At 39.5% G+C, this 15578-nt stretch overlaps 1 protein-coding gene across 1 annotated transcript in view; it reads left to right on the forward strand.

The window, feature by feature from the left end:
• Positions 1-15578, forward strand: part of STX4 (syntaxin 4) — a 1371134-nt gene that overhangs the window by 211275 nt on the left and 1144281 nt on the right. The window lies entirely within an intron of this gene.

Here is a 15578-nt window from a genome sequence, read left to right on the forward strand (position 1 = left end):
TTTTGATTTAATTACAACATTCAGTCTTCTTGGGTAGGAGTGGAGTCTATCAGCATGGCACATCTTGACTTGGCAATATTTGCCCACTCTTCCTTCCAAAAGTGTTCCAAGTCTGTCAGATTGCGAGGGCATATCTTGTGCACAGCCCTCTTCAGGTCACCCCACAGATTTTCTATTTGATTTAGGTCTGTGCTCTGGCTGGGCCATTCCAAAACTTTAATTTTCTTCTGGTGAGGCCATTATTTTGTTGATTTGGATGTATGCTTGGGGTCATTGTCATGTTCATAGGTTCATAGGTTCATACTAGGCTATCTGCCCTGGGACAATTATAAGCCTAGCCTGATTTTGTTTGGCTTACGCCACCCCTTGATTTGAGTATACTGTGCCCTTTTTAAGGTTTAGTTTGCTGTGCCTCTGTCTAATGTCTAATTTTGTTCCAGAAGTAATCCCTGGGACAAACCTACGATCCCCCATCCACTCATCAAGATTCTTCTTGAAGAGATTCAGTGAGGTGTTTTGCCTAACATGAATTGGAATTCTGTTCCAGAGCAAAGGGAGCCTCTGGGTTATGAATCTGTCCCTCCAGCAAGTTCTATTTATTTCAGTGCTGAGGTTCAAGTCCCTCGAGCGTGTGGCTCTAAGGGATTTATATTTACTGAGGTGGAGCATGTCCATTAATTCTGGATTGGACATAGCTTTATACATCAGGCATAGATCACCTCGAAGTAGGCAGTATGCAACTGAGTAGAGCTGGAGTTTTTTTAACCGAACAGCATATGGCATCTGTTTGAGTCCCTTGATCCTCTTGGTGAGGTACTGTTGAAAGGTAGAATTCCTCTCCATCTTTAGCTTTCTAGCAGACATCTGAAGGTTTTGGGCCAAAAGTGACTGGTATTGAACTGTTCATAATTCCTTCCACCTTGAGTAAAGCCCCAGTTCCAGCTGAAGAAAAGCAACCCCAAAGCATGATACTGCACCACCATGCTTCACCACGGGGCTGGTGTTCTTTTCGTGATGCAGAGTGTTGTTTTTGCACCAAACATACCTTTTGGAATTGTGGCCAGAAAGTTCAACCTAGGTCTCATCAGACCTTAACACATTTTCCCACATGCTTTTGGGAGACTTTGTGTTTTGCAAATTTTAGCCGGGCCTGGATGTTTTTCTGTGTAAGACAAGACTTCCATCTTGCAACCCTACCCCATATCCCAGACATATGGACAATATGGGAGATTGTTGTCACATGTAGTACACAACCAGTACTTGCCAGAAATTCCTGCAGCTCCCTTCAGTGTTGCTGTAGGTCTCTTGGCTGCCTCCCAGACCAGTTTTCTTCTGGTCTTTTCATCATTTTTGGAAGGACGTCCAGTTCTTTGCAACGTCACTCTTGTCCCGTATTTTCTCCACTTTTTGATGACTGTCTTCACTGTGTTCCATGGTATATCCAATGCTGTGGAATTTTTTTTTTTGTACCCTTCTTCTGACTGATACCTTTCAACAATGAGATCCATTTGATGCTTTGTAAACTGTCTGCAAACCATGGCTTTTGCTGTAGCAGGCAGCTGAGTAAATGTCAGGAAAATCCTACTAGGACAGCTGAACTTTATTTGGGGTTAATCAGAGTATCTTTAATTAATAGCAGGTGTGTATCCAAGAAGACTGAATGTTGCAATTAAATCAAAAAGTGCTTCAACAAAGTATTAGCTTAAGGGTGTGTACATTTATGCAACCAGCTTATTGTACATTTTTTATGTTTTATATTTTCCCCCAACAGATTTGTTTGTTTTTCAATTGAATTGTACAGGTTATAGGTCACATTAAAGGTGGGAAAAAGTTTTTATATCACAAAACATGTCATTTTAACAGGGGTGTGTAAACCTTTTATATCCACTGTATATGCCAAATGAAAAATAAAATAGTTAAAATACTAAACGTAAATATGTCAGCTATCATCTTTCCAATGGACTATTAGGTATATTGTAAATACTTCCACTGACTGAAATGTATATTATTGAATTTCTCAAGATATATCTTACTTCTGTATAAATTGTAAATTGTCTGTATACTGAACTTACTTAGATATGGTAAAACAAAACTTTGTCTTTTGTAAGAACTGCCTAATATGTGATCTCTTAATTTTATATTAGCTGTATATGCCTATATATTGTTTTCACTTATGCAGAGCTTTTCTCCTCATGCCTCCACTGAAAAAGGACCTATGTGCAGTCGGATTTTCCCTGTCAACAAATGTAAAACAAAATTAAATAAGTGTTTCTAGACATTGCACATCAGCGGGGTGCTTGTCTCCTAGATTTTTTTGCTTCCCCTCTGAACAGACAACTTCCACAGTTCTGTTTCACAGTGCCATGTCCTCTAGCTTGGAAAGTGGATGCCAAGTTTTTTGTTTCTCGAAAGGAGGTGTTTCTGTATGCCTGTCTTCCTCTTCTACCAAAGGTCCTGCGGAAGATCATGTGGGACACACCGAAAATCTTGCTGATGACTCCCTTTTTGCCCAGGCAGTACTGGTTCCCCCTTCTATTTCATTTGGCTAGGGGCAATCATCACAAGTTACCTCCACAGGATGCATCTTGCCATATAAGATAAGGACCTCTCATTCACAGTCACTTGTCCACCCATTAATTGACTGCGGTTGATATGGTTTTGAGTCCTTTCAGGCTCTGATATGGTTTTGAGTCCTTTCAGGCTCAAATTTTCTGAAGACGTGTTTCGCATTTTGCAGGATGCCAGAAAACCCATTACTAGAAAATCATATGTGACTAAATGGAAGAGATTTTCTCTGTGGTGACTTAAGCATGACCTGGACCCTTTTTTGTTGGGGTTTCTATGGTCCTTTCTTATAGGTTCATAGTGTTTACTAGGCTAACGACCACAAGTTCTTATTTAAGCCTAGCCATGCATCCCAAATCTGACAAGTTCTTATACCCTTAATAACTGTAAGCATGGGTCTGGGAGATGAAACATTTACAGGTTACCTGTGTCCATTAGAGATATAGGTGCCAAACCAGAGATGAATTTCCAGTTTTCCCATCCAGTTATCCAGGTTGCACTTGAATTGGATGGGGAGCTTGTTCCATAGATGGGGTAGTGTTTGGGATACATACCTATCTCTCCAGCAGGTCCTATTTATATCACAGGCAAGGTTTTAAGTCTTTAGAATGGGTAATTCTGGTGCTATTTGTTTTGTAGGTATGCAAGTGGTCCATCAGAGTGGGGTCTGACAATGTCCTGTATACCAGGCATAGATCTCCCCTCAAAAGGATAGGGCCTTGAGGTGGTCTGCATAGGACATATTACTTACGCCCTGTATTATTTTAGTGAGGGACCTGTGTGAACGTTCCAGTTGTTGGGTATGCCTGGTTTAGGTACATACCAAAGGGGGCATTGTACTCAATGATAAGTCTGATGAATGCCAAATGTAGTGGAACAATGACTTCCTTGAACTTAGATCCCATACTTTTGTTTATAAGTTGTCGTCTCTCCACTTGCTGCAGGTGTTTGGAAAGGAACCTACCAAAGGGTGCACTGTACTCTGTTATTGGCTTGATGAGGGAAGAGTGCAGGGGGGGTTATAACCTCTTTCTTCTGGTGGCAATGTCACTACTTATGAGATGAGAAATATAAAATGCCCTTCTCACCACTGTGGAGACATGGTGACCGAAGTTAAGGTTGCCATCAACCTGGGTGCCCAGATCTCTTGTCACTGACTGCGTGCTTAGGGTATTGCTATTGGTGTGGTAGTTTGTAGGAACATCACCCTTGTCAAAAGGGATGACAATGCATTTTTGGTATTAAGTTTAAGACCATGACTTTGGTACCAGTCATTAGGCTGCGTAAGACCTTCTTGAAGGGTGGTGACATCTCTAGGGGTTTCAATGATCGCTCCCAGTTTGCAATCATCAGCAAACTTTGTCAGCCACAGTCCTTTAGTTTTAGCTTGTACTTTGAAGTAGTAGTGTCCGAACAGTAGGGGTCCCAGAACCGATCCCTGTGGAAAACCACTGGTTACGGGTCTGCTGGAAGATGTAGAGTCCGCTATTTTGACCATATGAGTTCTATCGGTGAACAAGTTTGCAACCCACCTGACAGTATGTGGGGTTGATGCCTAGCTGGGTGAGTTTATCAATGATGCCTGAATGGGGGATTGTGCCTAAGGCCTTGGCTAAGTCTAGGTAGGCCATATGCACAGATTTGCCCTCGTCTAGAGCTTTGGTGACTGTCTTGAATTTGTTCAAGTTTAACAGGCAAGATCTCCCCTTGGCAAATTCAAACTGGGTGAGGTCAAACATTTGAAGATTTCCTATATCCTTCTTAATAAGGTTCATGTCTATTTGTTCCATGGCCTTGCAGATAAGGCTAGTCAGGCTAATGGGTCTATAGTTCCCGGAGTCTGTGGATGCATCCCCTTTATGCAAAGGGACGACGGTAGCCGTTTTCCATTCCTCTGGGACAAAGACAGTGCTTAGACTGTGATTGAAAAACGTGCCCAATGGTAATTCTTATTTGTGAGTTGCTCGATTCTTGTTTGGCATATTAATCTTTTAAAGTTCATTTGTCAGCCATTTCAGCTTGCATGTCTTTCAATCCTCCTTTGGCATGTAGTTTTGAAGTCGAACAATTTTAAAAGGCATCCTTCATATTAAGTCTCCAAGAAAGCCCGTTCTTCCTTCTTGGGACTTTAATTTTGTTCTTCCCCTTTTTGAGCCTGCTGCTGCTTCTTCCCTACAACATTGTACTTGGAAGACTGTATTGTTGGTGGCTGTTGCTTTTGCTAAGAAGGTCTCTGAACTTTAAGCACTCATGGCGGCTCTTCCTTTTTCGCTTTTTCAGTAGGACAGGGTTTCTCTTCATACCAGTCCTCCTTTTATGCCCAAGGTGGTTAATAATTTGTCCTTGAATCAATTCATTCATCTTCCTTTTTCCCCTTCTCCACAGAATGGTAGCAAGACTGTTCATCAGACCTTGGATTTACATAGACAGCTTGGACTAGATAAAACGTATTAGGAAATCTGAGCAACTTTGTTTCCTTTCATGCCAGGAAATTGTTGGTATCTAAGCAAACTATCCCCCTCCTGAATTTCTAAGGCCATTTTTTTCTGCTATTTTTTTCATTGCAAGCAGCTTTTCTCTTCTGTTTGTGCTCATTCTTCCAGGGCAGTGGCCTCTTCTGGTGTTTTGTTTCCAAGGGGCTGGGTACTAGATTAATCTTGGAAACTGCTACTTGTACCTTTGCCAAACATTACAGTTTGGATGTCATTTCCAGGGATGGAGCAGGTTTTGCCAGGGCCATTCTTCATGGGTCTATGGAGGGCTCACCTGTGCATTCCTAATCCCATACCTTCCATTAGCTTTTGTACTCTCCCAAATATAAAGAATGCTGTGGCAGTGGAAAGGAAGGACATAGTGCAGTTGTGCAAGATTGTACCATAACAGTACATATTCTTCTTCTCACTGTTGCTGTATTCTGTCCCTCCCTCCTGCCCCTGTTCCTTTGATACCTTCCTCCTGGCCAAGGGGTCCTTCTTCCATCCATTTCTCCTTCTTCCCTTCCTGGATGTACATCTTCTTCCTTTTCTCTGGGATTGCTCTGGTTATTCTGTGGCACTTCAGTTCTGAGGATTAAGAACCCATATGTCACATATACCTTACACCATGCATGTAGCATACATCTAACGTATGATGCCTAGAAGGTGTAAAGGCTTTGGTATGCTGGCTGGACATTTGGCTATCCTTAGCAGGCTATCCCAAATGTAAAGAATTCTGCAAAAGTGAGAAGTAGGGCATCTTCTGTTTTGGTAAGCTCCTACACAACTCTATTTTGTTTGATTAAAGTAATTTGAGTTTACTTTGAGACAGTCTGCTAATCTCACTGTATTCTGAATCTAAAAAAGGGAGTAAGTATCCTTTATATTCTCTAAGGACAACTCAAATTTTACTTTGATGCAACAAAATCCTTCATGAAGGCTTATCTGTTTGCCTGTTATGAAGGCAAATACAAAGGACAGCCAATGTCAAATTGGACCATTTCTAGATAATTGTCTCGTGCTAGACTGCACCCTTTGGGATGTGCATCACTAGACATGACAAACAAATGGAAAAGCCCAGAAGTTTCCATTTGTTTGTAGAAAAACGATCACTGCTGAAGAACCCTATGCTACCAGAAAAGACTGGAAGCCTTGTTCCTTTATTCAGTGCCCTGTAGACTCTTGAGGGGTGAGCTTTGCTGTGCCTTCTATGCCATTAAGGATCCAGTGGTCCAGGATCCCATATATGTCCATAATCAAACAATCCCATTAATACTAGGACTAGAGATTGAAACCTACAGCACTAAATAAATAAAACAGAGTGGAGAGCTTCATTAATCCAGCTCCTTACCCAACTCTGGAATAGACTTACGTTACAAATGAAGCAGTACAGTATATTCCTTCAGCTGGGCCTAGCCGTCCTTGAAAAAGGGTAAAGTGCAATGGTGGATACTGGCAAGTTGTAAATGTTCACTGGGCTCATTTGTCTTCTGTTTCCAATGGATCTTATGAAGGACCTCTCTGGTGAGAAGCCCTAGTGTGTACCTCTTCCCAGATGTACTTTACCCAATAAACCTGCATTGACCAAAACCTACACCCTATGGACATTTACACAGTGCTTGCATATATCCTTTAATTGTTTGTCATTTCCTATTACATTATTACATATTTGATATAAAGTTCCAACTAATCAATTTAAAGGCCATTTTGACCGTACATTAATACAACCCAGCCGTGTTCATTCCATTTTATTTCTGGCCAGTATATGAAGAACAAAAATACCAGTGATCTGTGGATGTTCTTCCTTTCAGAAAGCCTACTTGATTAAACTCACTCCGAGTGACTTTCTTGTCTTTCTGCATTTATCCTGTTGTAAATCTTTGTATCTGATTTAAACAGTGAAAGAGGATGTTAGTTTGTGGCTTCCCTATCTCTCTTCCCTTTAAGAAGGATCACCAGTCCAGCTTCTGCAGTAGAATCAGGGACATTGACCCCCTCTGTTATATTCAGTGCTTCCACTATCTCTCTCTAACTACCTTCATGTCCATCACTTTAGAGAAATCCAATAGGAATCTGGTCTGCCATCCTTGCACACCTACATGTACTTAATCCCCAAGCCCATAACAAGTACAACTTTTGCCTTCCTGTCATTTTGCCCCAACTCTTCCTGTTGCTGAAAACCTCCCACCTTAGCAGTACAGCTTGGTACAGAGCAGCCTAAACCATTCCTTTATTACTTGTACTAAACAGTCACCCTGTTCCATTTCAGTCTCCCTATTTGTGCTTTTTCCACTGGTCCCTCAGCCTCAAGACCATTATGGGATCCATTTCTACCACAGCTGTCCTGCTTGATGTCTCTCTTTCCTAAACTAGCCTCCAGCTAGGACTTCTCAAAGGTTTGTAGCTCCTATTGCAATAATTTTATTTTCACCTCCCTGCAACTACCATCACCTTTCTTCCTTACTGCCTGAGCTTTACATAACTCTCACTCGCATTTTCTTATCCAGGGCTGCTCACTTCTCCTCTAACTCCCCTATTATGTGGTCCTACCACTCCTTGAAGCCTTTAACCCATTCTTTATTACTGATATAACCACCCTCATTTCTGTTCTGTGGCATGACTGCTGTAACCACATCATCAATGCACAAACTATCATTGGCTTCTTTTCGCTTAACAGGATTCCAGTTCCATTGTTTAGTTGGTATATGTTGCTCTTCTTGGTTTACAATTGAAGACGAACAGATGGGGCAGTTTATTTATATGCTTTATTTCACAGAAACCCAGAGGATGGATAGCAGCAGTACAAAATAAAAACAGACTGATTAACTGAGTGACTACAGACATGCATGCTTGCATCTCAGGAGCTTACTACAAAGTGGCAGTCAGGGTCACATGTGCTCAGTATTTATGCACATGTGCAAGCCCACGGATAGGTTCTTAAAGGTATACATACATACTGATCTACATTCTCCCTCTTTAATGAATTGCCCACAATAAAATGACATTTGAAAAAGACATGCAATTATACAGACACTGAGAAGTAAACACAACGTTCATGTCCAAGTTGCCGTATATCTGGAACATTGTCTGGAAATGCGACCTGATCTAGTGATATAACGATCAGAACTGGATTTAACAACAGGGGCAGTCATTGGTGAGCAAACAGTTTCAGGAGTTTCGGGATTCTTCTCGGGAACAGAAATATTTACTGGAACATCCTCTGGAACTGGAACACTAGATAACTCACTGAGATTGACAGTTTCTCACAGGTATTTTACTGCATTACAGGCTCTGACACCAGGAACAAAATGTTTCCGATTCTGCCCAAATTCTACTCCTTGAGATTCCACAATGTGCGATCTCTGCTCTGGAAATACACTTTTCATGACTCCAGCCTGATTAAAACCTTTGGACCTCTGCATCCTCACTATCTTCCCATCTTGTAATGAATTGAGAGGTTTGCTGGTCTCCTCATAATAGAACTTCTGGGATAAGTGATTCTTCAGCAGATAGGCTTTCACTGATTTGTTCTTGAAACACGGAACCAATAGATTACTGCTAATTGGTAGTGTGGTCTGGTTTGTCTTGGCAGAAGTCTCTCTGCAGGTGAACCAAGATGTCTATCACGAGAAATGTTTCTGAGATTCAATAGATTCAGAAAAACATTGCTATTGTCTCGTGTCAACTTCTCTAGTAATTGTTTTGCACTTTGAACTGCACATTCTGCCAAACCATTTGACTGTGAGTACTTAGGGCTACTCATAACATGAGTAAAGTCACACTCTTCAGCAAATCTCTTGATCTGCTGGCTTATAAACTGTGTGCCATTTGTCAGAAATAACTTTGTGCGGACTACTATATACTGCAAAAGGATGCTTCATCTGAATAATGACAGTACTGGATGTTAGATTAGGAAGTAGGTCAATCTCAAACCATTTTGAATAAGAGTCTACTAGCACCAAGTAATGCTGACCATTCCATTCGAATATGTCTGTAGCTATTGTCAACCCAGGTAGTTCAGGAGTCTGGTTTAGCTGAAGTGGTTCTTTCTGTTGGTGTGGCTTAATACTGTTATGTACAGAACAAGATGAAAGTACTCTCTCAATGTCACTTGATATAGAAGCCCAAAACACTAGTGTTCTCACTCTTCCTTTGATATAATCAATTCCTGGGTGGCCACAATGCAAAATAGTAATATACCCTTGTTGTAAGGATTTTTTGGACCTTTCATGATGATACCATTGTCAAACAAAAATCATAAGCTAAACAAGATTTTGGATCTGAGACTGTGACTTCTAAGCTCATCAAGACATGGAAAAATAATTTCTCACTTCCATGATTTCAAAATCAAGTTTCTCATTTTCGTGCTGTTCAGTGATATTTCTGGGTGATCTGTTTAAGGTATCTGAAAAGGTATGTGCCTTTTGTGTAGACAAGATTGAAATTCTACTTTTGTAATTTCAACATCATGCGTTACAATCTAGCTGGACCAGTATGCATAGGCTTTCTTAAAATAGTGACTAGAGGTTGGTGATCTGTTTCAATCTGGATAGGTCTGCATAAATATAATCATGGAACTTCGAACATGCAAACACAATTGACATGAGCTCTTTATCTGTGCATACTGCATTTCAGTTTGGGTTAGAGTTTTGGACGCATAGGCTACTGGTCAACCCTCTTGAAGAATGACTGCACCAAGACCAAACTTTGAAGCATCTCAAGAAAGAATGACTGGTTTGTGAACGTTATAGCATCCGAGAGTTGGTGGACTGGCAATTCTCTGTTTCAGGACATCAAATGCTCTTTGGTGTTGTTCTCACCATAACCAAGATATATCTTTGTGTGTGAGCTCTCTGAGCGGTGCTGAAAGTTGGCTCAAGTCTGGAATGAACTTGCCTAGGTAGTTAACCATACCAAGAAAACGTAAGTCTTGAACATTGTCTGGAGCTGGCATCTCAAATTGCTGTCTGCTTTGAAGGATCTGGTCGTAAACCTGAAGTGGTAAATAAATGACCAACATAAGTACCCATAGCCTGAACTTCCACTTTTTGAGGATTCAGCTTAAGATTCATTTCATGTACTCTTTCCAGAACTTTCTTGAAGTTTCTGTCATGCTCGGCTTCACCATTACCTCCTACTAGAATACTATCTACTATAATAGCATACGGATATCCAGAAAAAAAATTTGTTCCATTGCATGCTGGAATACTTCACTGGCAGAATTTATCCCAAATGGCATTCTCAAAAATCTGTACCTGCCAAAAGGAGTACTGAAAGTGGTTAGCAGTGAAGATTTTCGGTCAAGCAAAATTTGCCAAAATAAACTCTTTGCATCCGAAACAGAAAAAACAGTGGCATTTGGCATGAGAGCAATGACTTCTTCTACTGTATGCATTGGATGATGAGGTCTTTTCAGTGCTTTGTTTAAATATCATGGATCAGTACATATTCGAATATCATCTGAACTTTTCAGACTACTGATGAAGCGGTACTTAACTGTGAAAGCACTCGCTATTTATGTTCTGTTGTGAATATCTATTAAACTTGTGTTTGTCATGTGGAACCAGCGTTTTTGATTTTCCTTTACCAGTTTTTTACATTGGCTACTTTATTCGGTGTGAGTTTTTCTGTTGAACTGTTACAGGGTTCACAGTTGCTGCCATGTGTTTGGGCCTGTTTCTTTTAACCAAGTGCTGCATACTATCAACATGAGCACTAGAAGATACTGGAAGCATGCATTTCTTATTTGTAAGCATATTTGTGTGCTTTTCTATGAGCTCATGTATCTGACAAATCTCAGTGGCCCTATTCAAAGTTAAATCACTGTCACAAAGCAAAATCTTTCTCACAGTATCATCTTTAATACCACACGCAAGTCTGTCTTCTATCATCTCATCCCTTAAATCACCAAATCTGCACGTTTTAGCTCTGTTTCTCAAGTCAGTTATATATGCTGCAAAAATTTCACCAGACTTTTGATCGTTTGTGTAAAATAAGTGATTTTCCATTGTAACATTCGTTTGGGGGGGTTTTCATTTCTCTAAATTTACGTTTTAAACACTAGGGGTCTTCCCTTGACTCAGCCAGTGCCACTATATGGTGGTTAATCCCCCTCTCTTGCAAATACAGCAGGTGCATACACAAATGAACACTCTCTTTCTGTGGCTTCTGAACCAGCTAAATTAAGCAGAATAAATGTCTTTGTACGGTCATCTTTCTCAGGAAATGCAGTTTGTAAAATTCTCTGCAATATTATTATCAAAGACAAGAGGACCTGGTTTTTGAAATCCTTCAGCCATGCTAACAAAGTACTCCCAAACACACTGAAAATATGGCCCTCGTAATCATATATGAACATGCACAGAAAGCCAGTACTTGTAATAACATTGAAATGCACAATAAACTCTTTGAAATATTGAAATTTGTGAAATATGCTTTGAAATGGCTGTATTTTGCAAAATAACTGCACTGTAATACTGCACAAACTTGTGAGCACTTCATACACCTCCGCTATCTCAAATAGCTTCAATTAATGTGAAAAAGCAGCACATAGTGAAACGTGGTCGTTTCCCTTATTTTATGCATTTTATGTGATTCGGACATTATTTCAAACAGTTTTGTAACTATTTAGAATATTTTTATGAATGTCACAATTTTGGACATTTTGTTTTATTAGAAATTAGTTTTGAACATTCTGAAAGCTTCATTTTATATTCTTAGAGTAAGAAATCATTTAAGCAAGTTTTGATACCTGAAATTTGTTTCTGACCTGCTTTTGCGAGTTATATACATGCAGTTAGGGATGATCCATTCCTCTGTATTCCTCCAACATTAATTGAGTGCCTCTAGGTCTTGAATCTGCATCCCATTCTTGACACCGTGTCGCTTGTCTTTGTCTACGGTTGAAGACGAACAGGCAGGGTAGTTCGTTTATATGTGTTATTACACAGAAACACATCAGGATGGATAGTAGCAATACAAAATATAAACAAACTGATTAACTGACAGACTATACACACATGCACGCTTGCATCTCAACAGCTTACAGGCTCAGAAACAAACAACTCCAAAAACTTGTTAAAAAATACACAAGGAAAGGGACGGGTCACAAATCACGCCAGCCGAAGTAGAAAATATATCCTTTTACTTGTAAGCGCTTTCATGCATATAAATACATGCACTTCTTCAGACAAACACAAAAATGTATTAAAACACTTATATAGGGCTTTGAACACCCAGCTGACTCATTTTGTGAACAATTATCTAATTGATTATCCAATTAATTTAAGTCAGGGTTAATCAAAGCAACTTCAGTAAAAATCAGTACATACCAAAACTAACTAAAAAAGTCTTTGATTACATCCATACATTACCAACTACCGAAACTTCTACATTGAACACATGCATCAAAAGAAATTATTTATAAAAATAAATAAAAATTACATGTATATATGTGTATATATATTATAACTTCAAAAACATTTTTGATTGCAACATCAGGAAATACTACATATATAATTATACTGTAGAAATATTGTTTTCAAAATTAGATTATCATAACTGTAAAAATATTACTAATACCTAATCATAAATGTTATATGAAATTATTACAAATATGTTCAACATTCATTAATAACTGAATATCTATGAACACATAATTCCATATTCTAATACTGTAGACAACAGTGAAGGGATGACAAAAAAGAAACAATATATATGCTTGATCATTAGTTTTCCAGGCAGGGTAGTTCGTTTATATGTGTTATTACACAGAAACACATCAGGATGGATAGTAGCAATACAAAATATAAACAAACTGATTAACTGACAGACTATACACACATGCACGCTTGCATCTCAACAGCTTACAGGCTCACACATGCTCAGTATTTATACATATGCAAGCCCATGGAAAGCTTCTTAAAGGTATACATACATAACATACTGCTCTACAGTATAGTTAATGGGTATTAGTTTGCCTGCTACTATGAGATGGTCTCTGTATGTCCATGTGTGCATCTTTCAATTATCCACACCTGATCTATTTCCCTAACTGATATCATAAAGTATTAACAGTCACTCCAACCTCCTAGCTTGCCTGACATCATTACTTGAAACAGTGGTTTGCCTCCATGTATCCCATTTATCTGTTCTGGACATCTACACATTCCATTTCCCATATCCTTTAGATTTTGACATAAAACTCCATAGCATACACTCCCCTAGTACTACCATTTGGTCAAAATTAGGTCCTTTATGAAAAATTGTTTTGCCCCTTCCCATTCACACCTGCCTACCACCCACTTTCCATCACCCCCTTTTGCTCTTTCACTATATTCCCATCCCATTCTGTCTGTAATCACAACTTCATACCCTGTCTTCTTCCACTTATCATACACCACAGTCCTAACTGCATGTAATACTTCCTTTTCTGAAGTTTCCTCATGTCTTCTGCATTCAGCTTTAAGTTTTGCAAGGCTTGAATTTCTAGTGTTAAACTAATCTTGCTGTCACTTTGTTTTGAAAAGATTATTAATTTCCCTGGTGTTTTGATTAACGGTCATAGTTCTGGTGCCTGGGTCCTGCCTCCCCTTCCCCCTGTGTCTGCTTCCCTATCCATCCTTTGAGGCCAGATCCTTCAGTTCCATGGGCATGCTCCCCAAAGCTGCCTACATCCCCACTTCTGCCCACCTTTTTTTTTTTTTTTTTTTTTTTTGCAGATTGTTTCACCTGCACAGCAGCCTATCAATACTGTCCCGCTATGGTACACTTCTCTACCCTCACCTACTTAATCACAAATACCTAGCCGCATCATCTCCTCACAGCTCACATCAAAGCATGTAGTCTCTCTTCCTTACAGAGACAGACTATCAGAGCTGAAAAACCTCTTACCCAACTATCTCATTACTTAACCCTCATGAAGTGTGCCTGGCTCATGTTCCAAATTCACTCCAAAAATGCATTTAACCAGCTCATTCTCCTTACCTCAGTACTCACCCCCAGTCAGTATTGATGCTTTAATTTAACTCTTGTTAAACCGTTGTTAAACATTTTTCTAGGAGACCATTTAGAAAATGTCCAGTCCAAGGATGTGGCTCTTACCCTAGTATCAACCACTCTAGGTTGCGTTTGAGATGCAGCATTGTCACTCTCCCTCCTCCAAGACCAGTAAAAGTGACTGTCCCTTGCTTGATGAAGAAAACCCAATAGCCTCAAGGCTTGGCTCTAACTCCTGTTCTCTGTAGCAACGTCTCTAGGAGTGATGCCAGCAACTGAGGGGTCTGAAGTTCCAATCTGGCTGCAGCAGAATCATTCACTGGTTGGTCAAGTCAGTCAGGATGGAACATTACCTTCAGTACAAACAAATATTATTTGGAAATCTTACAAATGAAACACATTGAATTTTCCCAGTAATTTACTCTGACAAATGGAAAAATAAACAGCATTTCAGCAATAAAACAGCATTAACATAGTCTGTAGTAATTCTTCCTTCTTCCCCAACTTTAAAAAAAAAATTATGATATTGTATTACAAAATGGAGAGAAGAATTTCAAGTAAAAAATTATTTATTGCAGACAGTGACATTCCATGACGATTCTGTCCTTTCACACAGTGTATTACAAGAAAAAAAAGTTTACAAAGAACCTGCTTTTGAAAATGCCCTTGGGGAAAACCTTCAACTGCTCTGTTAAAGAGCAAGTTCTGAAAAGTAGAGAAAAGTAATTCAGTCGTACCTCAAGGCTGGACTTTGTCCCTTGTATTAACAACTCGTACCAGTTCACTATGGTGATCATCTTTGGAAAAAAGCCATCTGTACTATTTCCTCTCATCTCATGCAGATCTCCTAGGAAAATGTTTGTTCATCCAAGCCCCTTTTTCAGTCAATAAATCTATCCTGTAATTCAGAATCGCAGTAGGGAAAAGAGCAGTGACAAATATAAGCAAATCTCAAAAGCCCTCTTCCCACATTTTATATACTTTTTGCCCAGTGCCCTGCAGACCACCAAATGTACACTTCTGTCTTCTTTTAAACCCACCCACGAGGCTGATTTGAAGTTCTTATCTTTGGAAATGCTCTTCTTGCTACTGCAACAAGTAAAACTATCTTGGTTACGAGCTGTTATGATTCAGCACTGTCTCATTTTTCAAAACGTAGAGTAATTTTTTACAACAAATCCTCCTTTTATGCTTAAGGTGGTTTCATAGTTTACTTTTTTCACCAGGCTGTTCATCTTCCTGTTTTGTTTCCCGAACAAAAAGTAAAAGAATTATACATAATCTTAATATCCACTGGCAATTCAGGTACTATATTGACGGGACAAAACCCTTCACAAATTCTAATCAACTGTTTATTTCTTGTGAATGCAAAGAAGGGCCAGTCAGTGTCAAACCAGGCAATTTCTAAATGGTTCTGTTGTTCTAGTTCTTTTTGTTAGTCTTACTGTAACAAGAGACTTCCAGCAAAGTCAGGGCCCTCTCTAACCAGGGCTTTTGCTACTTATGTGGCTTTTCGGAAAGTGGTGGACTCATAAGTAAGTA

The sequence above is a fragment of the Protopterus annectens genome, chromosome 10.part0, assembly GCF_019279795.1.
Source record: "Protopterus annectens isolate FY-2018-M chromosome 10.part0, PAN1.0, whole genome shotgun sequence".
Classification (NCBI taxonomy): Eukaryota; Metazoa; Chordata; order Ceratodontiformes; family Protopteridae; genus Protopterus; species Protopterus annectens.